Source organism: Panthera uncia, assembly GCF_023721935.1.
Source record: "Panthera uncia isolate 11264 chromosome A3 unlocalized genomic scaffold, Puncia_PCG_1.0 HiC_scaffold_11, whole genome shotgun sequence".
Taxonomy (NCBI): Eukaryota; Metazoa; Chordata; class Mammalia; order Carnivora; family Felidae; genus Panthera; species Panthera uncia.
Window position 1 is genome coordinate 39006110 of NW_026057578.1, and position 19788 is coordinate 39025897.

At 33.4% G+C, this 19788-nt stretch overlaps 1 protein-coding gene across 1 annotated transcript in view; it reads left to right on the forward strand.

The window, feature by feature from the left end:
• MACROD2 (mono-ADP ribosylhydrolase 2) overlaps positions 1–19788 on the forward strand; it is a 2036271-nt gene that overhangs the window by 375790 nt on the left and 1640693 nt on the right. The window lies entirely within an intron of this gene.

Sequence of the window (19788 nt, forward strand, 5' to 3'; positions counted from 1 at the left end):
TTTTTTTTTCTTGACTAATTGCACCAGTTAGGACTTCCAACACTGTGTTGAGTAAAAGTGGCAATAGTGGGTATTCTTGTCTTGCTCCCGATTTTAGAGGAAAAGCTTTCAGGTTTTCACCATTAAGTATGATGTTAGCTGTGGTCTTGTTATATATGGATTTTATTATGTTGAAGTACATTTTGTCTATGCCCACTTTGTTAAGAGTTTTTATTATATAAACGGATGTTGCATTTTGTTTTATGGTTTTTCTGCATTGAGATGACCATATGATTTTTATCCTTCATTTTGTTAATGTGGTGTATCATGTTGATTGATTTTCAGATGTTGAAATATCTTTTAATCCCTGAAATAAATCCCTCTGATCATGTGTGTGTTGTTTTTAATGTATTGTTGAATTAGGTTTGCTGACATTTTGTTGAGGATTCTTGCATCTATGTTGATCAGGAATATAAGGCCTGATTTTTTTTTTTTAATTTTTTTTATTAATGGTGTCCTTGTCTGGTTTTGGTAACAAGGTAATGCTAGCTTTTAACAATAGGTTTGGACATGTTTCCTCTCTTTGATTTTTTGGGAGAGTTTATGAAGGATGATAGGTACTAAGTCTTTTTTGGAGGTTTGGTAGAATTCACTGAATGAATTCTGTGAAGCTGTCTAGTTCTGGAATCCCATTTTTAGGAAGTTTTTGATTACTGATTAATATCCTTGCTAGTAATTGGCCTCCTCAGATTTTTTCTTCAAGATTCTGTCTTGGAAGATTGTTTCTAGGAATTTATCCATTTCTTCCAGGTTGACCAATTTGTTAGAACTTAATTGTTTATAGTAGTCTTAGTGATCCTTTGCATTTCTTTGGTATCAGTTGTAACTTCCCCTCTTTTATTTCTGATTTTATTTATATGAGCCCTCTCTCTCTGTGTTTCTTTTGAAGGTCAGGGAAACTTTTCCTGGGAACTTACTCCCCCAGGTTTCTCTCCTAACTCATTGGTTAAAAATGAATCACATGTTAATGCCTAAATTGATTACTTACTTAAAGCTAGACAAGAGCATGATGGTTGGCTGGGGACAGGGCCGGTTTCCCTTGAAAAATGTTATTGAAAGGAAATAAACGCCTGAAGAAAATATGCTGTTAGGAAGCAAGAGGGAAAGTGGATGGCATGTAGGCAATCAACAGTGTCTGCTGTATTTCTAAAGTGGTTGTTACATTCTCATCAGTAGTATATGAGTCCTTAATCGTCGGGGCTTTTGTTTGTGGTTACCAACCTAATGAGCACGAAATGGTGCTCTTTGTTGTATTCCTTGGCATTTTTCTGTTCTCAGTTGTATACCTTTTCAGATATTTATAGGCCCTTTGGGTTTTCTCTTCTGTGAAATACCTGATTTATGTTCTTTGTCTTGTATTCTCCTGAGTTACTTGTATTTTTCTTACTGATTTGTAGCAGTTTTAAAAATATTTTCCTAATAATAAAGTTGTGTTGACAGTGTCTTCTGCCAATCTATGGCTTTTCTTTTTACCTTTGTTTTAATAAAAAAATGTTTTAATAACTTAAAAATTTGTACCTTTTGTGTCTAATTCAGAAAATCATTTTTTTTTTTACAGCAATGTATACAGATTTTAAATTATTCTTTATCTTACTGAATTTTAACCGGTTATCAACCTTTTATGTAGTGTATACTAGCAGTTTTTAAAGTGATGTGTGGGGACTCTTCCATAGGATCTGTAAGATTGAAACTGTTTTTATAATGGTATTAAGATGTTATTTTTCCTTTTCACTTTCATTCTTTCATATGTGTGGAGTCTCACAGAGACTACATGACCTGTGATATCACAGCAAATTGAAAATGCCAAGCAAAACTAGGAACCCAGTTGTCTTTTAGGTCAGACATTAATGTGATTTGCAGAGATGCAACACAATGCTACTCTTCTGAATAAGTCTTTTGTTTGTTTAAAAAATAGCTTTCCCTCCCATAAAATATACTTTTTAATGTAGATGTATATTGAGTTATTGTTATTTTTAAATGCTTTTATAAGTTTTTGGGGGTCCCTGGGTGGCTCAGTCAGTTAAACGTCGGACTTCTGTTCAGGTCATGATCTCACAGTTTGTGAGTTTGAGCCCTGCATTGGACTCTGTGCTGATAGCTCAGGAGCCTGTTTTGGATTCTCTCTCTCTCTCTCTCTCTCTCTCTCTCTCTCTCTCTGCACTTCCCCCGCTTGTGCACTGTCTCTCTCCCAAAAATAAATGTTTATTTAAATAAACATAAAATAAACATAAAAATGTTTATTTAAAAACTATTTAAAATGAATTCATAAGTTTTTTAAATATTTGTTTCAGTTTCTAACAAATTACACATTGAGAACTATAACTTACATAAATAAAAGCTCTTTGAAGAACTTAATTTTTAAGAATATAAAGGAGTCCTGAAACCAAATTTGTGAACTGTTGCTGTATATGAACAGTAATTTTTTAATTCATTAATTTCCTTACCTCATACCCATGTGTCAAAAATGAGAACAATTATTTCATTGTCTTTCAGAAAATATGATTTGGAAGACAGTTCTGTTCCCATAGACATCTATGCATTAAAGTGGAATAAAGATAATTAATTAGAATTATCTATAATTTTTATTACCTATCTACTACAATCATCCATTAGCCCAATGGGTACTGTAAAATTATAGAAAAGCATAAGTTTTGGCGTCTGGATCTAGATTTGGATTCCCAGCATGGACCCTCTGTAACTTAACCTAGTAAGTCAGTCTGTCTAAATTTCAGCTTCTTGAACTGTGGTTCAGAAGAAAAAAAATTCTTAATTTTCAGTGTTGTCATGCAGATTAAATGTTTTTATATAGGGCCTAAATAGATGCTAAGAACAAAGTTGGTGCTAAATAAAAAGTAGTTTCTACTCTCCTAATGTATTGTTTTAGAATTATTATATCAACAATTATGTTTTCTTAAGATCGTTTTGAATCTCCTATACAAGTAATCAATAAAATGAAAAATAAAAATACTATTCATAACCTATTACATTACAAAGTACTGTTTTACATGATAAGTAATGTAGGGTAGAGTGAAGTGTAACTGTGACTGGGAGTGTAGCACAGTAACTTTCTGGAAATATGTATCAAGGGCCTTAATAATCCATATATTTTTAATTAAGTAATTTCTACTCTAGGAGGTTATCTTCAGGAAATTATAAAAAAAAGATGTTCATTGCAGAATTATTTATAACAGGAAAGAAAATGGAGTCAACCAGATGTCCATCAAATAAAATGTGAATTATGCTATATCTATGCAGATGATCCTTTTGTAACCATTTAAAAATGATTTCAAAGGTTTTTATGAAAGACACAGAAATAAACTGATTATATAATTGTGAGAAAATCAGGATATGAAACTGTACATTTCAATGATATTAAAAACAAATGGAAAAATAAAAAAAGGAAGGAAATAAAATGTTAACAGTGGTTATCTCTGAGAGTACCATTATGAGTTTTTTTTAATTTATACTTATCTGAGCTTTACAGTTTGTTTTAGTTTGTTTTAATAGTAAATATGTATTGTTTTCAATATAAAAGTTTTATTTAAAAGAAAAATCTTTGGTAAAGGTTAGCTATTTTCCATCCCAGCTTTAGAATTACTGGGGTTGGAGGAAATTCTTTTATGACAATAAACTCTGATCAGTTTTGGGGAGGGAGTAGTCCATCTGGTTGTGAGTCTTTTTCATTAGGAAGAGAAGAGTGTGGTTGAGCAGGGCTTGAGGGCAGCAGATACCGACGCAGTTGTACCTCAAGAATAAGTGTCAGATCTTAACTAAGTGGAATGTTCTCCCGATTGCCTGGTGTTGTGGTTAAGGGCATTGACTTTGTAGCCAGACCTCCTGGTTACTAGCCTAGTTCTACCACTTGTCCAAGCAGGGTTGATTAATTTGTGGATGAATTATTTCACGCGTGTGTGTGTGTGTGTGTGTGTGTGTGCACGTGAATATCATTACATATCAATTGGGAGTAATAATATTCTCTGTGTCATGGGGTTATTGTGAGACTTAACTGAGATATTACATTTAAAACTTTTATTAACAATGTTAGCCCATAAGTTCTTACTATTTCAGTTATTGTAGTTCATACTATTAGTTTAAGTAGATCATTATTGCCTCATAACAAACCGCTCAAAACTTAGTGCCCTAAAATAAAAACGATAATGTATTTTGTTCATGAATCTCAATAATTAAGAGTTCATCTCTGTCCACGTGGCATCAGCTGGGGTGATGCCCTCACTAGAGGGCTGGGGGAATCTACTTTCAAGATAATTCACTCACAGAATTACTAGTGACTTCTAGAAGCTCAGTCAGGGCTGTGTTTTCTAGACCTCCTTCCCCAAGTGGGCTTCTTCTTGGACTGTGCAGGCTTTTTTTTTTTGGACTGTACAGTCTTCTTCATGGCATGATGGTGGGATTCTAATGTCTCAAGAGAAACAGGGAGAAATGCATCACATTTTAAAAACTTGTTCTCAGTAGTCACTTAGTATTATTTCAATTAATCAAAAATCCATCCAGATTTGAGAGGAGGAACATAGATGTCCACTTCTCCATGGGAGGAGTGTCAAAGTCACATTGTAAGAAGAATATTAGAACTGGGAGATACTGTTGCAGTCATCTTTGGGAAATACAGTTTTTCACAGTAATAGTCTACTGACCTATTAGATAATGTAAATTCTTGGCATTCTTAATCACCAGGAACAGCAATCTGATGTATCAAAGTCTATGTATCAAAACTATTTTAGTACTTTTAAACAAAATACAGATTATAGGTGACTATTAATTTCTTTTTAATACTTTTCTGTGTTTTTATCAGTGCCTTTTCATCAGTGTTGAATGCTTATTAGTATAATAAAAATTTTTAAAGGATTAACAGTTTTGCAGTGTATAAAGATATAGTGTATTATATTAATATAAAATTTCTGTATAGAATTTAAGTCAAAGTTGAAACTCTGTTAAACTCCTCTCTTAATTTGGTCATATTGCTAGTAGCAGTGGCCTCTAGAATAAAAGAAAATAAAGAAAAAGTGATTCTATTCACAAATATTTCTAGGTTAAATGAAGGGGTTCCTCGGGGTAATCTTCAGTTTGCTAAATACAGCTTATAAAACCATAAAATGTGGTTCTCACTGCCTTATCCTTAGAACTGCAGGTTGCAAACAACTGATGAACTACCGCTGGCTTTTACTGCTGGTGAACTTGGACAGAGAGCAGTTGCTGTTCATCTGTCAAGTAAGGCACACAGTAAATATGTGAGTACATTTGATACTGATAAGGTTCATACAAATAAACTTGCAAAGAAGGCAGTGCTCTTGAGATTTTGGGAAATGGCCAGAGGCCGTTTTTGTCCAAAAAATTTTGGATCTTCCCTGATCTCACACAAGTCCATTTCCCTGACTTATATGTATCGTATTCTTAAAGATGTCAGGCTTAGTTCTTTGAAATATTCAAGTTATCTTTGCAGGTGTGATATATTTTTTTCCCCTAAAATGGGAAAGTTGTTCATTTTAAAAAGCAAAGACCATTTTAGGTTTGAGGAGAAAAAGAGTGAAATATGGAAGTAAAGGATCAGTTTCAAAGAGGAACAATACTTTATAACAATTTAGCTAACTTTTAAGTGACAGGTGTTGTTACATGTATAGAGGACATAGTACAGTAAAGGAGTAAACAGTGAACTGAATGCCATACTGGGACTTCAAAAGCGTTAATACAACTGCTCAAGTACATTAATTTAGTCCTGGGGACAGTTTATAAGATAGCAGATTTTTGGCTCAATGCAATTTTCGTTTGCTGAGCATGTATTATGTCCCAGGTCACTTCCTAAACACTTTACTTCTCATATTAATTTTATTCAACACCCTGTGAGGTAGCTAATGCCATTATCCCCCTTCTACAGCATAGAACAAAATGGTTAAAAACTTGCCCAACGTCACACGGTACTGCAATGAGGCTTCATATCTAGATTGACTAGCTCTAACTTAGAACCCCAGTTTTTACCCACTGCTCCTTACTACCTTGCAGATGATTTTTTTTAAGCGATATTGTTTGGAAATTTTGCATTAGATTTTTAATTGTGCATTAGTGCTTGGAAGTTTTTGCATTAGTTTAAGAGAACATAAGTAAGCATCTGCAGGAGATTCTTTCAGAGTTCATGTACAAAAACCAAGGGCAAGCCAGATCTCAGGAAAGGAGTTTAGGCAGTAATCATTAAATTGCTCAACTTTCTTTATATCTGGAAGTCAAGTGTAATGTGTTCAGAATCTGGAGGAAGGTTTGATACCTTGCACTATTTGTAACAAGAATTTGGGTGAGTCACTTCATCTCTCCTGGGGATATTAGCAGCTGTCCCACCACCCTCAAAGGGTTGTTAGAAAGAACAAATGAATTATTGTGGTTCTTAAATTCAGTTGCAAACTATGAAGTCCTCTTTACCGTTAGTTACTGCTGTGATCAGGCATCATTTCTTTTAGAAAAGCATTTCAGAAAAACTACGTTTAGGATATCCCATCCTGTAGTTTTCCCTATATTTGATATAAGTAAGGTATGTCAAATGTTTGCTTGCTGCTTGGCTTATGGTCACACTCAATAGAGTCTAGCAATTATTACTTAATTCTAGCAGATGTCCTTGATTTGGGGAAGTAATAAGAAGAAAATGGCTCCTGGACAGGATGGAAGCTGCTGAACTAAGGTCTGAAACATGTGTCCTCTTGGCCTTTCTTGGTTGGCAGGGGCTATAGTGATACTGAAGACATTTGGGAAATCTAATTCACATTTTCAGTTTTCAGTAATAATAATTACTCTCATTTATACTATCTACTTATATACTCATGTGCCAAGGCTAATCTATTCATGGTGGCTCCCAGAGGACTATTAAGTTTTCTGAGGTCACATCCAGGTTTAATGAGATGGGGTGTTATGATCACTGCTTCCAGGAGGGAAGGGTATTTGCCATCCCTAGACTATCCTATAATGGTTTTTGAATACTTTTCATTCTATTTCTTAAGAATGCCCTCATTGTAACCCTCCATATTTGTCAGGGTTGTCAGTATTCCTTTATGGCACAAGGAAATGGAGACTCTGACCCCTTTTCTACTCTCTGTGTGTTTTTCTCGCTGGAACATGCTGTCATGGCTTTGTATAACCCTTCTAAGTTCTCAGCCCTTGTCTTGAAATCTAGAATGGATCTGGACACATGATACATGACTCATATTTTTTATGGAATTAAATTTTAGTGAATTAAAAATGCACTCTTAACTGAATGATTGATACTTAAGGATGAAAACCTCATACCTCAAAACTAGATCTGTTAGCACTTCCCTTGTTCTTCCTAAAGATCCAATCCTTCAGTTTCTGTAGGTGGAAAGGATGCGCAGAATAATTTAACTGCCTAATACGGTTCTCAGTCCATTTTTGTTAGAATGGTCTGAGGACTAGGCAGCTGTCTAGAAACTGTGAAGGCTTCTGAGCAGACGCCAAAAAACAGGAGCCTGGAGCTAATCTGGGACTAGGGGAGACAAAAAGCTCAGTAGATAGGAATGCATGCTTCTTTCTACTGCATCTTTCTGACATTTAGTCTTCTTATGTTTTGTCCACAGCTCACCTTAACCTTTTATTTTCTTTGTGCGTGCCCAGCACAAGTTTATTTTCTAGATCCCCTTTATTGACACTGCTGATTTATCTGCACATTTTGCTTCCTTTTCTAGCTGCTTAATAAAGGTCATGTTTATAACTTTAGTATTGATGATGTGCCCAGTAGGTCAGGTGTCAACTTCTGTAATGTTCTATGTAATTCTTTCCACAAGACAGAATCCTAAGATTCCATTCTGGAATATCTGAGTTTTCATAACTCTAAATAATGAATTTTGGTGTGCAAAAATATATACTGTAGTAATAACTTACTACATACTGGTCACTGTCATAAAATTGATCTTTTTAAAATGAACAATTTAATGGCATGGAGTACATTCATAATGTGCAATCATCTCCTCTGTCTAGTTGTAAAACATTTCATCACCTCAGAAGGAAACCCATACCCATTAAACAATTATTCCACATTTCTCCCCCCTCCCCCAGCTCCTGGCAACCATCAGTCTGCAGTCTGTTTCTATGGATTTGCTAATCTGTGTATTTTATATAAATGGGATCATATGTTTTGTGTCTGTCTTCTTCCGGTTATCATAATGTTTTTGAGGTTCATATACTAACATGTATCAGTACTTTACTTTTTATTTTATGGCTGAATAATATTCTTTTATACACACACACACACACACACACACACACACACACCAAACTTTATTCATTCATCTGTTGATGATCATTTGGCTAGTTTCTCCTTTTTTGCTGTTATGAATAATGTTTCTATAAACATTGGTGTATAAGTTTCTGTGTAGGCATAGTTTTTATTCTCTTGGGTGTATATACCTAGCCATGGAATTGCTGTGTCATCATAATTCTGTTTTTGACTTTTTCAGGAGTCACAGTGGTTGTAACATTTTACATTCTCACCAGGTTTCAATTTCTCTACCCCTTTATCAACACTTGTTATTTTACTTTTTTGGTTATACCATCCTAGTGGTATGTGAAATGGTATCTTATTGTGGATTTGAATTGCACTTCCCTAATGACTCCTAGATGTTGAGCATCTTTTCTTGTGCTTGTTTGCCATTTTATATCTTTGTAAAAATGATTACTCAAGTGCTCAAATGACTACTCAAATTCTGCCCATTTTTGATTGGATTATTTGTCTTTTTATTTTTGACTTGCAGATATTTTGTCCCATTTTGTGGGTTGTCTTTTCACATTCTTGATATTCTTCTTTGCACAAGAATTTTTAGTTTTGAGGAAGTTCAATTATATTTATTTTTTTCTTTTGTTGTTTGTGCTATTGGTGTCACAACTAAGAATCTATTGCCGAATTCAAAATCATAAAGATATACTCCTATAGTTTCTTCTAAGAGTTTTATGGATTTAGCTCTTATATTTAGTTTATCCATGTGGGCTTAAAGTTTATATATGGTGTAAGGTAGGGTCTGACTTAATTCTTTTGCATATGAATAACCAGTTGTCCCAGTAACATTTGTTGAAAATATGACAAATTTCCACATTGAATGGGCTTGGCACTCTTGTTGAAACTCAAATTAGCCATAGATGTTCAGGTTTAATTCTAGACTGTCCGTTCTATCCGATTGATCAATAAGTCTATCTTATGCCTCTATCACAGTTTGGATTACTGTGTCTTGAAATTAGGAAATGTGATTCCTGCAATTTTGTTTTACCTTTTCAATGCTATTTTAGCTATTTGAGGCCCCATTACAATTTAATATGAATTTGAGAATTGACTTTTCCAATTATGCAAAAAAAAGCCATTGGAATTTTGATAGGGATTACATTGAATTTATAGCAATATTATAGATATATTGGTCTCTAATAATATTAAGACTTTCTTTTTCTTTCTTTCCTTCTTTTTTTTTTTTTTTTTTTTTGAGAGAGGGCATGAGCAAGGAAGAGGGGCAGGAGGAGGGGAGAAAGAGAGAGAGAGAGGGAGAGGGAGAGAAAGACAGAGAATCTTAAGCAGGCTCCATGCTCAGCACAGAGCCCAATGTGGGGCCCAGTCCCACAACCCTGGGATCACGACCTGAGCCAAAATCAAGAGCTGGATTCTCAACTGACTGAACCACCCAGGTACCCTAATATTAAAAGTTTCAATCCATTAATACAGGATATCTTTCTATTTATTTGTATCTTCTTTAATTTCTTTCAGTAATTTTTATAGTTTTCATTATGCAAATCTTTCACCTCTTGGTTAAATTTATTTCCAGGTATTTTATTATTTTGGATGCTATTGTAAGTGGATTTGATTTCTTATATCCTCTTTGGATTGTTTATTAATGATTGCTCATTTTTATATTGCTTTTATTTGTTGAACTCAGTTGTTAGGTCTAGCAAATTTTTATGTGGGTTTTTTTGGGATTTTCTATATATGTAAGATCATGTCATCTGCAAATACAGATAGTTTTACTGCTTCTTTTCCAATATGTATGCTTTTTATTTCTTTTAATTGCCTAGGTACTCTGGCTAGAACTTTTACAATGTTGAATAGCAGTGGTGCTGCCTGCTATAGGTTTTACATAAATGTTCTTAATCATTTTGTGCAAGTACCCTTTTATTCCCAGTTTTCTGACTTTTTTTTTAAATCAAGAAAGGCTATTAGATTTTGTCAAATGCTTTTTCGGCATCAATTGAGATGATCATGTGTTGTTTTTTTCCTTTGTACTTGTAATATGATATATTGCATTGATTGATTTTCTTAAGTTGAACCATCTGCACATTCTTGGGATAATCCCATTTGGTCATGGTGTATAATCCTCTTAATGTGCTATTGGTGTGGTTTGCTAGTATTTTACTGAACTTTTTTTGCATCTATAATCATAATAGTGTCATTGTCTGGCTTAGGTTTGGAGTAATCCCAGCCTTACAGAAGGAGGTCACTTCACTCCTCTTCTATTTCTTGAAAGAGGTTAAGTATTGGTGTTAATTGTTCTTTAAATGTTTGGTAGAATTCACCAGTGAGGCCAAATGATCCTGGACTTTTCTTTGTTGGGAGGTTTTTCATTACTGATTCAATCTCTTGTCATAGGTCTATTGAGACTTTCTATTTCTTCTATAGTCAGTTTTGGTAGTTTATGAATTTATAGAAATTTGTCCATTTCGTCTAGGTTAACCAATTTGTTGGTACACAGTTATTCATAGTATCCTTTTATAATTATTTTTATTTCTCTAGGTTTGGTAATGATGTCCCCACTTTCATTTCTGATTTTATTCATTTATTAGTATTTTTCTTTTTCAGTTTAACTAAAGTTTATAATTTTTGTTGATGTTTTCTAAATTCTGATTTTATTGACTCTTTCTATTCTCTATTTCATTTATCTAAGCAATGATCTTTATTATTTACCTCATTCTCCTTGCCATGGTTTTGCTTTGCTATTGTTTTTATACTTCCTTAAGATGTAAAATTAGTTACTGACTTGAAGTTTATTTTTTTAATATATTTTCAGTGTAAATTTCCCTCTGAGTACTGTTTCCAAAATTTTTTAGTATGTTTTTTTTATTTTCATTTATCTCAAAATGTTTTCTATGTTTCTGTTGTGATTTCTTTTTTATCTAGTCGTTGGTTAAGATTATGTTGTTTAATCTTTATGTATTTGTAAATTTTCCAGCTTTCTTTTGTTACTGATTTTTAGCTTCATTCCATTGTGTTTGGAGAAGATACTTTGTATATTTCAATCTTTATAAATTATTGAGACTTGTTTTGGGCCTAACATGGTATATTTTGGAGGTGTTTCATGTGCACTTGAGAAGAATGTTATTCTGCTATTGATGGTGGAATGTTCTATATATATCTGGTAGGTCCAGTTTGAGTATAATCTTGTTCAAAACCTGTTATTTCCTTGTTGGCCTTAAGTCTGGTTGTTCTTTTTATTGTTGAAAGTGGGATATTGAAATCTCCAACTGTTACTGTTTAGTTCTTTCAATTCTGTCAATGTTTTCTTTGTATATTTTTGGTCTCTATTGTTAGGTGAATATATATTTATTATTTTTATTTCTTCTTGATTTATTAACCTTTTTTGTATCTATCTATCTATTATTCATCATCTGGTTATCTATTGTTCTTCTTTGTGGCTTATTACAATTTTTGACTTAGTATGTTGTGTCTGATATTAGTATAACCATTTAAGCTTTCTTTTGGATGCTAATTACATGGGATGTCTTTTTCTAGTATTTTAATTTTTAACCTATTTGTATCTTTGGATCTAAGGTAAACACATAATATGGTTGCATTATGTCATTTTGGGAGTTTTTTTGTTTTGTTTTTTTGTTTTATTTTGTTTTGTTTGTTTTTAAATCTATCCTACCACACTCTGACCTTTAATTGGTGAGTGAATCATTTATATTTTTGGTAACTACTGATAGGGAAGGGCTTTCCTTTGCTATTTTTCTACTTGTTTTCTGTATGTCTAATAGCTTTTTTGTTTCTCATGTCTTCTATTATGCCTTCTTTTCTACTTAGTTTTTTGTAATGTGCTATTTTTATTCTCTTCTCGTTTCCTTTTGTGTATAATTTTAAGATTTTTTTAAGTGGTTGCCATGGGGATTAAAATTAAAATCCTATATTTATAAGAACCTTGTTTGAATTGATATCAATTTAGGATAGATAGCATATAAAAACTGCTCCTGAACAGCTATCCCTTTTACGTTGTTATTGTCATTACAGACTACATCTTTTTGCATTGTGTGCCCATTAATACTAACATAGATCTTAATTATTGTTTTATGTATTTGTCTTTTAAATGCTGTTGTAAATAAAAGAGGAGTTACAAACCAAAAATATAACAATACTTGCTTTTTTTATTTGTTATGTAGTTACCTTTACCAGAGCTCTGTATTTCTTCATATTGTTTCAAGTTGCTGTCTAATATCCTTCCTTTCAGCCCTAAAGGACTCCCTTTAACATTTCTTATAGGGCAGTTCTTCTAATGATGAACTCTCAGCTTTTGTTTTTCTGAGACTGTCTTAATAGTCACATATATATATATGACTACAGAATAGTTGTGTGTGTGTGTATACACACACACACATATATATATATATATTCTATCTTTATGTACACATCTATATGTACACATATGTACATATGTACACATATGTAAAGATAGAGTATATACATACACACTCTTTTAAACCTCAGTTGTGAAGGATAATTTGCCAGATACAGGATTCTTGATTGGCAGTTCTTTCAGCACTTTAAAATATTTCATTTTTTCCCCTTGTGACTTCCATGATTTCTGATGAGAAATCAGCTGTTAATCTTATTGAAGATCCTTTGTTTGAGTGATTAGTTGCTTCTCCTTTGCAGGTTCTAGATTCTTTTGTTGCCCTTGGTTTTTGACAATTTGATTATCATGTAGTCTCTGTGTGGATCTCCTTGCATTTATCCTCTTGGAATTTATTGAGGCTTTTGAATGTGTAGGTACATGCATTTTACCAAACTTGGGAAATTTTTAGCCACTATCTCTACAGATATTCTTTTTACTCTCTCTTTCTCTCCTCATCACCTAAGGTTTCCATTATGCATATGTTGGTATGTTTGATTGTATCCAATGTTCTCTTAGGCTTTGTTCATTTATCTTCACATTCACTGATTCTTTCTTCTGCTTACTTAAATTTGCATTTGAAAGCCTCTAGTGAATTTTTTTTTTTTTCATTTTAGTTATTGTACTTCTCATTTCCAGAATTTCTGTTTGGTTTCTTTTTATAATTTCTGTCTCTTTTTTGATATTCTCCATTTGTTTATATATTATACTCCTGTATTTTTTTAGTCCTTTGATTTATTCAGACAGGTGATTTAAAGTCTTTGTCTATGAAGTCCAATGTCTGTGCTTTCTCAGGAACAGTTTCTGTTAACTGCCTCTGTTAGTAGATCATAGTCGTTGTTTCTTCTTCCTCTTCTTCCTCTTCCTCCTCTTCTTCCTCCTCTTGTTCTTCTTGTTCTTCATTTTTTTTTTGGCATGCCTCATTTATAGGCTTTTAGTTGAAAACTGGAAATTATAATATTATAATGTGGTAACTCTAGAAACCTGATTCTTACTCTTTCCTTGGATTTATCTTTATTGCTAGGTGTAACTACTTGTTTTGTGACTTTTAGATTTAATTTTGTGAAGTCTGTATTTTTTGTCACATGTGATCTCTGAGGTCTATATTCTTTTAGCTTCTGTTCAGCTAGTGTCTTGCCAGAGATTAACCTAGATATCAGGCAGCAGAAAAAAATTAAAAAAAATAAAATGAGAGAGAACAAGGAAAAAACAGAAAAAAAAGGAGAAAGAAAAAATAGGAAAAGATGCCCCTCAAATCTTTTCTAGTATATACAAATTGGTTTTTGCTAGGGCTCTCCTTCAATACTGCCAGACATTTCTCATCTCTGGATTAGTCTCAACTTCTTGCTTGAACTGAGCACACAGATCAGTAAGAGGTAAAAACATCTGTTTATTTTTAGGTCTTTTCTGGGCATGTGCATGGCTTTTCAAAATCTCCAGTATATATGACTGATCTACATGCCCTATTTTCCAAAAAGGCTGTCTCCCCAGCCTTTTCTCCCTATCTTTGGTTGCTGAATTGTATGTCTCAAGTATAATCCTTTGTTTCAGGTAGTTGTGGGTTGTTTACCTTACAATATTTTCAAGGAATTCTTGCCATTTCCCCCCCCCCCCAAGTGAGTTCCCAGTTAGGCAGAACAAAGTCAGATGCCATGTGTTGTTTCTCCAGCTATACCTTGAAGGTTAGAATAGATAAATAGAACTCTTTGCAAGTAAGGCTTTCTGTGTTTCTCCTGGAACCAAGGACCAGGTTGTACATGAGGGAAGCTAGCCACCATCTTTAAGACCACTTTGAACAAGGAGGAAGTTGGGACAAGGACAAGGACAAATAGTTCAAATCTTTTCTGGCATTTTAAAGTTTCTTTTGTTTTGATTTAGTGCTGACTTGGTTTGTATAAACCTCGCACTATTTCCCAGAATTCTGACAAAGTCGATTGTGACAGTTTTGCTTGATTTCTTGATGATTCTTTCTCTTGAGGCATGGACTTGTGGAGCTTCTGACTTGCTATGTTCACTGATATCATTTGCAGTTACCTTCAGGCCTTAGTTATCACATGACATGATATGTACTGTTCCTTGAATACAATAAATAATGACATGTGCAGATAAGGTCCTATTTCTCACTTACCTTCCCCCCCCAATTATATATATATATATATATATATATATATATATATATATATATATATACACACATACACACACACACACATTTAGAACATAGACATTTCATGTCATCTTTGTGCTTTACCAAATCCACATCTTCATTTAAAAAGGTATCTAAAATACAGTTGATAAATACTTATTGCAGAAATACACTCCATTTTTTCCCCACATATGTTCATATTGAATAAAGTGAAAGATCATTTCAGAAGTAATTGTTGTACAACTTAAAAAAACTTCTTTTGGCTATTGAAAATCAATTTGAATTGTTGGCAAAGCTAAGATACTGAACAGAATGAAATACAAACTCTTGTGAAGTTAAAACTAGTTGTTTTATTGATTTAGTTTTTTTTTTTTTAATGTTTGTTTATTTTTGAGAATGAGACAGAGTGTGAGTGGGGAGGGGCAAAGGAAGAGGGAGGCACAGTATCAGACACAGGCTCCAGGCTCTGAGCTATCAGCACAGAGCCCTACGGGAGGATTGAACTCAAGAGCCATGAGATCATGACCTGAGCCGAAGTTGGATGCTCAACTGACTGAGCCACCCAGGTGCCCCTGATTGAATTTTTTCAATGTGAAATAATTACCATAGAATTTTCAAGACTGTAATTATAAATAGAAATTAACTTTTCTCAGCCATTTTGAAAATGTCACTTTAAACTTTAATATTAGATTCTTATTCAGTACTTCAAAACTAATGTGGTTAAGGATGATTTGAGGGAAAGTATCAATGTGTAAGTTGTAATTGAATTTTCATGTTATATAGTCTAACTTAATTATTAGAAGCAAAGTCACCTTAAAAAAGCATTTCCATGTCGAGGAGTATAAAAAAACACTATGGTAAATAATCAAAAGTGTACCTTTTGATGAAACTTCAGGCTAGATGTAGTGAGACTGAAAGGACTTTAAAGGTAAAGTTATTTCCTTGGGTTTGTGAAGACAGTGAATACTTGAAACAAAGTGGTTTTTTTTAACCTGATTTTTTTTTTAAGAGAAGAGAAAATGTACATAGAGTTTATGTCTCAGTGAGAGGAAGTAGAGCACAAAAGGCCACCTAAAGGATGAAAATTCCTATAGTTTTCTGAGCCACTTATATCAACTGCTCAGAATTTAGGTTTAATTAAATTTACAAGGCTGGGGTGGGGATAGGACAATAGCCTGTTTTAAGGACAGAGTACCAGCTTTAACTTTAACTTTGAATTTCCTGGCCTCAATCCATTGGTGTCAGTACCTCAGTGTCATTTAAATGCAGGATTTTCTATTTAATTTCCTTTCAAGGGAGACTTAAAAACCAGTTTCTTTTTTATAAGAAACTGCTGAAGAATCTCCCTGGGCTTTATCAGGTAAACAATAGCATTTTCTGTAGAGGAATGCAGTCTATGTGGTAGTATGTTAAAACCTTATAGTGTAAGTGTATAAATGAAGATCCTAAAAATTAAACAATTATTAGATTGTTAATCATGCTGAATTCATTTATATACATATTGAACTCAGTGGGGGAATTGCTAAGTGCAAAAGATTTTTTTAGGGTACTGTTTTTAAATATAAAAATATTTAATTATGTCTAATAAGAAATATTTCCCTTTCATGTCTTATATTAACTACAACTTCTGCCCTCATATTTTGTAACTTTGAGAAATTTATAATAAACTTCTTTATATTGAATATGGAATATGTTTGGGTGAATCCAGCTTTTTGTAAGCTTTAAAAATAATAACTTTGATCATATTTCATCCGCATTTATCTGAATACATGCTTTTTATATTCTTAGTAATAAAATAAGAAAAAAAGTTCGTTCTTTTCTAATTATTGACTTTATTTTACATATTTGATTGCTGAGCAGTTACTATATTGAGATTATCAGAAATCAAGTGTTTGAGAGCATCATATTCTTACACTCACATTTAGGATTTCTGTGACTTTATTTTACATATTTGATTACTGAGCAGTTACTATATTGAGATTATCAGAAATCAAGTCAAGTAATAAAATAACCAAATAAAGAAGCTTTTAGAATCTTCATGGTATATCTGTGGGGTGTATGTGTGTGTGTGTGTTTTAATTCTGAAGTAATCTCAACAACCAGCCTGGTGCCTGAACGCACAGCCACAAGATCAAGAGTCACATGCTTCACCAACTGAGCCACCCAAGCACCCCATGATTATTGTATATTTTTAAGAGGCCTTTGCCAGTCTCCCTTACAGTATAAGCCTTTTGCACGTAAGTTCCCTCTTCCAGTATTACTCTTCTTTTTTTCTTCATCTAGTTAAATTCTTCTCATTCTTTATATTTCAGTTCAGACTATCTAACTATTTAGAGTAAGCAAAATATGGATAATTACATACCAAAATGTATGTTGCATAGCCAAAGCAGTAAGCAGAAGAAAACATATATTCTCAAATGCATTTATTACTAAGCAAGGATAGAAAAAATGAACAGGAAATAGAACAGTGCAAGCATGAAGAAAGTAAGAGAAGGGAACTAGATAAGAGTTAAAGCAGAAAAAAATTTACAGACATTAGCAAATCAGATTTTGAAACAAAAACAAAACACAAATTAAGGATGAGAAAGAGAAAATGAATATAGTTATAGAGATTAAGAAAATGATAAGAAAATGCTATACCCGTGCCATTCAGAATCTGAATGAAATATATTATTTTCTAAGAAAAGATAATTACAAAATTTGATTCAAGAGATTTAGAAACCTAAGTAGACTAATAACCATAGAGGAACTTGAAGAAGCAGTTGTTCATGTTTCTTTTCTATCTATCTTAACCCCCTTGGGTTGATTTATAATGATTATTCATGACAGTAGAAGTGAAAACAAGCATACAGTTCTCAAATTCTAGAATTTGAAAGTTCAATAAATTCCCTTTATTTACAAGGGCACCCTCGTTATGGCCCCATCCTATGTCCCAATTTCCTCCACTGAACTTCCCACAAGAAGGTTCTAACCTCTGTTAATTATGCAGTTCATTTGCATGAGTCTTTCTGCATTATTTTAATACCTATGTATGGAAACAGAGACAATCAGAAATGTTTGGCATGTACCAGATAGATGGGTCCGAGTGGAATCTTCAACTCTAGGAGGTAGGATTCCAATCATATTCTTGCACTCACATTTAGGATTTTTGTTTGTTTTTTTTTAAATTTACTTTTTAATTTTTTTAATGTTCACTCATTTTTGAATGAGAGCAAGACAGAGCACTAGTGGGGGAGGATCAGAGAAAGAGGGAGGGAGACACAGAATCCAAAGCAGACTCCAAGCTCTCAGCTGTCAGCACAGAGCCTGACATGGGGCTCTAACTCTTGAATTGTGAGATCATGACCTCAGCTGAAGTCTGATGCCCCATGGACTGAGCCACCCAGGTGCCCCACATTTAGGATTTCAATAATGCAAACACTCCACATCTTCTTCCTAGTTTTTCTGTTTCCCCAATGTTTCTTCTCAATTTACTGGTTTGATACATTTTGTTTCTGCTACTAGTAACTAAATTAAATATATGCCAGCTTTTCAAAGTTAGCAGAAACTGAAATGAAACCAAAGTTAGCACATGTATAAGTGAAAATTATTGGCCAGTCTTAACATTAATACTGATATTCTAAATAAAATATTAGCAAATTATATCCAGTAGTGAGTGTATGTTAAAAAAATGATACATTATCACTAAGTATATTTTGAGACAAGTAACAGAAACAGTGACAGTAACATGAAAATGAAATGTGCTTAGGATATTTGGTGTCTGTATACATGTCTATCTAAAAGCCCTTTGGTCTTGTGTCTTTTTTAGTAGCAGACTTTTAGCCATTCTTGGTTAAAGCTGATCGGATTTTAAACTGTGATGTATTAGAGAAGAGAAATGTATTAAGTCATTTGTTTTTCTAGTTTAGTCCCTCCCAACATTACTCCCACCTCCCAGTGCCCCCCTTCTCTCCCCTGTACCTTTATTTCTTATTTACATTAGACTTCCAGTCTGCTGATAATAGATTCCTGTTTTTGGAAGGTTCCATGAGGTATTTCTTCACATTATTATCCACTGATGCTTTAAAAAGTTTTCAGCCTAGGATTTATTTTCATCTAGTCCATATCTCAACAGAAGAATGTGATCAAAAGATTTCATTGGTTTTGTTTGTTGTATATTCTTTACTGCCCATGCCTGATTCTACCATGGCTTTATAACTATGTGCCAGTGTGGTTTGTTTAGAAGCATTCTCTTCCCTGGGGCATACTGTCAAAATTCATTTATAGTGACCCACACTTGAATTTTCTTTTTTAAGTGTTCAAATCTTTTGCCTTTCCAAAGGCTCCTTCGAACCTTCGAACCTCCTCCTAAAGTCTCTAAGGGACATATGGGAGAAAAATTGCTGGTATATTCTTTTGAACAGATATGTAGGTGACGGATGAGAAAATAAAGCACCAAGTGGTATCTAGTCTTTCAGCAGTTCTGCTTTCTGAGACTCCAAACTTTCAAATGGAAAACATAAAAGAAATATATAGTGTGCTTTCTTTTCCAGGTGTTTATATATCTGGTAACATTTGTGAGTGTGTGTATGTGTGTGTAATTTCTCTCACATTAAAATATGAGCTGAAATACATTTGAATTATGACACCGTCTTCCAGATTCTTTAGAGAAAAATAGATTTTATTAGTTATAAAATAATGGCAAATGTAAATTGTATATAGAATTTGTGTAGGGTGTATGTTTTAAAATTGTGTTGGTTGGGGGCCATTTAAATTTGCTTTGCTTATATGGAAAATTCCCTTGCTTACTATTTTTCTGCAGACACACTACACACACACACACACACACACACACACACACACTACACACACACACACACACATATATGTACATATATATGTAGTAAAAAAAATAATTGGCTTCCAATGATTAGCATAAAAATAACCACGGCTTAAGGATAAATATCCATGGAGCAG